The 5,297-nt window shown below is 37.5% G+C and overlaps 1 pseudogene; it reads left to right on the forward strand.

The window, feature by feature from the left end:
* Positions 1 to 896: 896 nt before the first annotated feature.
* On the forward strand, positions 897 to 2,132 carry LOC103200684 (annotated as a pseudogene).
* Positions 2,133 to 5,297: the final 3,165 nt, after the last annotated feature.

Raw genomic sequence — 5,297 nt, forward strand, 5'->3', positions numbered from 1 at the left:
TAACCAAAAGTGCAGAGAAGAAACAAGTCAAGAAGAGCCACAACTTCATTTACCCTGAGACCAGAAGAACCAGATGGTGCCCAGCTACCATGACCAACAATTCTGACCTGGGGCACAGTAGCTAGTCCCAGATAGAATGGTAGAAAAATATGGAGCAAAACTCAAACTCTTATTATTATTTAAAGGCAGATACCAGAGAACAGAAGACCCCCTGAGAGTACCACCCTGAGACACCCCTTAAGCCTATAACCATGCCTATCACCTGAGATCATCTTTTAGCAAAGTAGCACGTAGCAACAACAACAACAGCAGCAGAGTAGCACACAAAACAAAGAATATTACCTGTAAGATTGGTGCCCTTCTTAAGAAACATCAGTATGAGACCAAAAAGTCAACAATTACACAAAAGCAAAGATGATAACTAAAGGGGCAGGGAAACTAGAATACTGGAAAGGGAACAAACTTGAACACAAAGAGAATATTGATTGACATGTTGTGATAAGTATAACTAATGTTATCGAACAATTTGTGTTGAAATTGTCAAATGGGAATTTAACTTACTGTGTAAATTTCCACCAAAAACTCAATATAATATTGTTGTTGTTGTTGTTGTTTGCCGTCGAGTTGGCCCCGACTCATAGTGACCCCTCCTTGAGTTTCCGAGGCAGTATCACTACGGAAGTAGGATTGCCCAACCTTCCTTCCGAGGAGTGGCTGGTGGGTGTGAACCGCCAGCCTTCTGGTGAGCAGTTAAGTGCCTTAGGGACTATGATATAATATTATTTTTTTAAAAAAGAAAATGATTCTCTTTCTATTTTAAAATCTGCAAATAATGATCATAATAACCAACCACAGGTTGCCTTCTGTACCAGAGCTGGGAGTCTGCAGCTGCCAACATGTCCCACCAGACACATCCAAGCTAATGAAGATGCTAAAGGTATCTTCACCAGAACAAGAAATGGAAAATATAGACTTCTGAAAATAGCTATTGAAAACGAGAAACTTGTGATTGGATAATGTAGTCAACCTTCAGATTCATGGGATAAGGATTATGATTCTTTTTGTTCTATCCCTGCTAGAGTAAAAATAATCAAGCTAAATATTATTTGGGTCAAATCCTCAGAATTTCCAAGGCTATGAATAGATATTATATGGCCTCCAGATCATACTCATGTCCATAAAAAAAAATGTGTGCAGCAGCAACAGCAACTCTGAAAAAGGAGTGTGGAGGTGGCCACATTAAAAGTGAAGTAGTAGGAACAATAAAGGAAGATGTATTATTACAAAACCCCAAAATCCACTGCTGTGGAGTTGATTCTGACTCATAGAGACCTGGAGGACAGAGTGGACCTGCCCCATAGGATTTCTAAGGCTGTAAATCTTTAAAGAAGCAGACTGCCTCATCTTTCTCTTGTGGAGTAGCTGGTAGATTCAAACCACTGACCTTTTGGTTAGCAGCCAAGCACTTGAACCACTGCATCACTAGGGCTCCATAGTTTCACTACATGAATATTAAAAGTATTTGCTATCACACTCTTTCCCTGTCTTGTTGACTGAAGTTTAGAAAGAATTATGACAGATTCAAATTAATGAGCTGCAAACTGATAAAGAGTGTGGACACTAAGCATCAAACGCTACAAAGAGTAGCATTTCCTCTTTCTCAAGAAGGTTTTCAGGATTTGGAAAAATTGAGTAACAGATAGCTCAACTATGTGCAGTTGGAAATAGATGTAAAAAATGAAATTATAATTTTGGCCAACACTACAGAACTAGAAGATTTGCCAAAGAGAATTCCCAAGGCTTCAGCACATTACCATTTGTTTGTGTATAAACATTCCCACGAAGGAGACTGTTTGGAATCCATAGCTTTTATTTATTCAGTGTGTGGGTACACATGCAATATAACAGAACAGATGGTAGAAACTGTAGAAAGACAACTACAAATGGATGTCTTAGAAAGATCGAGATAGATAATGGGGATGGATCGACTACCGACTTCTTTTATGAGGAAGTACACATAAGCAGCATGCACATAAGCAAAATTTTACAAAACCAAAACGTCCTGTCGGAAAAAAAGAGGAATTCTAAGACTAGTTAGAGGTCCAGCTGAACCTGAAGCCACTACTGATTAAAATGATATTATATTAAACATTACAATACTAGTTTTAAAAAAGTCTCGCTTTTAGTGTAGGAGAACTGAAATCACTCCATGTTGATATATTAAAAAATAAAAATAAAAACAAAAATTGATGATTCCATAGTTTCACATAATTCCTAAAATTTCATAGTTTGACTAATTCAAGAAAATCTAATATCTCAAAGTAGGATATACATATTACTCTCTAGTGAGACATTAAATTTTTTTTTAAGAGAGGTAAATACCTTAAAATATTAATTCTACTGAAAGAGTATGTTAAGGACCAGGTTGGATTATTTTCTAAGATGAAAATTTCGTGTACTTAGGAAAAGGTGGAAAGTTACTCATTCTGAGGAATAATGTTAACTGTCAGGCAGTGGTACCTTTTAGAAAGGTAGTGCTTTCTTGCAGCAGTATTTTCTAGCTTTTTGTTTTTTAATGGAATTAAAATTTTAGAAGTTCCTTTTGTAACCTTACTAAAACCAAACCCACTGCCATGGCATCAATTCTGACTCAAAGTAACCCTGTAGGAAAGAGTGAAACTTCCTGATAGGCTGTAAATCTTTATAAAAGCAGACTGCCACATCTTTCTTCTGCAGAGCAGCTGCTGGGTTCCAACGGCTCACCTTTCGATTGACAGTTGACCTTTAATCCCTGTACCATCAGGGCTCCTCTATCTGAAACTGTAAGAGTACCAGGTACTTTCTGCAGGATTTCTAATGGTGTTAATGATGTTGAAGGACATGTTAAACAGCCAGAGTAATTCTAGTGCACTGAAAAAAATTCCAATTTAAAAGTAAGTATTTCATTATAAGTGCTATAAAGCCAAATATTTGTTCATATTGAATTTTTAAGTAGTATCATTTGAAACAAAACAAAACTAGTAAAAAATGTTGGGAAAGTTTTGTTTTCATCTTTTTTTAAAATAGTGCTCCTTTTATATTTATTTAACTTTTGATTGTGATTTGTGTGAAAGTTAACAGCCAAATTGGTTTTCCATTCAACAATTCATACACATTTTATTTTGTGACATTGCTTGCAATCCCCACAAAATACTCACCTTATAAACCTGTCCATTGTTTGGCTGAAAGTTGAGCCACAGGGGTGAGTTCAGTTCTGGTTTGAAGAGTGTCTAAGGTTGTCTAAGGTCTTGGAGGTTCCACCAGTCTCTATCAGACCAGTAAGCCTGTGTTTTTTTTTTTTTTTATGATTTTGAGTTTTGTTCCACAATTTTCTCCCATTCTGTCCAAGATCTCCTACTGTGATCCCTTTCAGAGCTGTCAGCAGTGGTAACTGGGCAACCAGCTACTTTGTCTGGTTTCATGGTCATGGAGGTTGGAGTTCATGCGGTCCATCAGTCCTGTGGACTAATTGTTTTCTTGCATCTTTGCTTTTCTTCACTCTCCTTTGTTCCAGATAGGGAAAGAAAAATAGTCACACCTAAGATGGCTTCTCACAAGCTTTTAAGAACCCAGTTGCTACTCACCAAAGTAGAATGTATTATCTATTATCTTTGTGGACTATGTTATGCCAATTGACTTTAGTGTTTCCTGAGACTATGATCCTGAGTTCCTAGGCCCAGTGATTCATTCCTTCAAGATGGTTAGTTAGGGCTAGAAGTTTCCATAACTTTGCCCGTAGTATGCTCTATTACATTCATGGATATATTTGTGGCATATGTGCATAACTCAAACTCACTGCCATAGAGTCAGATCCAACTCATAGTGACCCCTTCTTGGGTTTCTGAGGTGGTATTACTATGGACATAGATTGCCCAATCTTCCTTCTGAGGAGTAGCTGGTGGGTTTGAACCGCCAGCCTTCTGGTTTGCAGTCAAATGCCTTAGGCATTACAACACCAGAGCTCCTTCATGTGCATACATATGTAGAAATATCCTCTGTCAAACCTCTATACATATTTGTGGGCATAGTCCCTTCTGCCTTCCCACTGCTATTCAACTTAAGTGTCTATGTGTACACTCATAGATTATTATTATAGCTGATATTGCAGGATTGGGTATGCAATAATATTTACCTTTATTGCATTTAACTCTTGTGCTCCTCCTCAATTGCCTTGATTATTCTGTGCTGACCTCCCTCTCATTGTATGTGGCCCTTCTCTTCACCCAAGTTAATACCAGTCTACCTTCTAATTAGTGATTTATCGTCCCTGCCCCTCCTACACCTGGTAACCTTCAAAGAAGGTTTTTTCTGTGTGTATAAACTTTTTCTTTACTTTTTTAAAACAGTGCTCTCATATAATATTTGTCCTTTTGTGATTGACTCATTTCATTCAGCATAATATCCTCCAGGTTCATCACCCATCTTATGAGGTGTTTTGCAGATTCAACATTATTCTTTAATGTTGTGTAGTATTTCATTGTGTGTATGTACCAGTTTGTTTATCCATTCATCCACTGATGGGGAACTAGGTTGTTTTCATCTTTTCACTATTGTGAAGAATGCTGCAATAAACATGGATGTGCACATACCTGTTCATACCAAGGCTCTTATTTCTCTAGGCTATATCCTTAGTAGTGGGATTGCTGGATCATATGATATTTCTATTTCCATTTTTTTAAGGAAGCATCATACTATTTTCTTCAGTGGTTGTACCATTTTACAGTCCCACCAGCAGTATATGAGGGTTGCAGTCTCTTCACACCCACACCAACATTTGTTGTTTTCTTTTTTTTTTTTTTTTGGGGGGGGGGAGCTTTGCTATTAATGGTGGGATGTGATGATATCCAATTTTCATTTTGATTTGCATCTCTTTAATGGCTAATGTGGCACAGTGCCCATGGCATTTGACTGCTAACCAGAAGGCTGGTGGTTCAAATCCACCAGCCACTCCTGGGAAGGAAGATTGGACAATCTACTTTGGTAGAGATGCTGTCTTGGAAAGCCAAGGAGAGATTGCTATGAGTAGGAAATGACTCAATGGCAGTGAGTTTTTTTTTTTTTTGGTTAATGGCTAATGACCATGAGCATTTCTTCATGTGTTTATTGGCTACCTGAATATCTTCTTTGGTGAAGTGTTTGTTCACGTCCTCTGCCCATTTTTGATTGGATCGTTTGTCTTTTTGTTGTTCATGTGTTGAACTTTTCTACAGATTTTAGAGATTAGTCTCTTGTCTGACATGTTATTATCATTTTTTTTT

Source organism: Orycteropus afer, unplaced genomic scaffold (genome assembly GCF_000298275.1).
Source record: "Orycteropus afer afer isolate SDZICR_OR568_19922 unplaced genomic scaffold, OryAfe1.0 scaffold00134, whole genome shotgun sequence".
Taxonomy (NCBI): Eukaryota; Metazoa; Chordata; class Mammalia; order Tubulidentata; family Orycteropodidae; genus Orycteropus; species Orycteropus afer.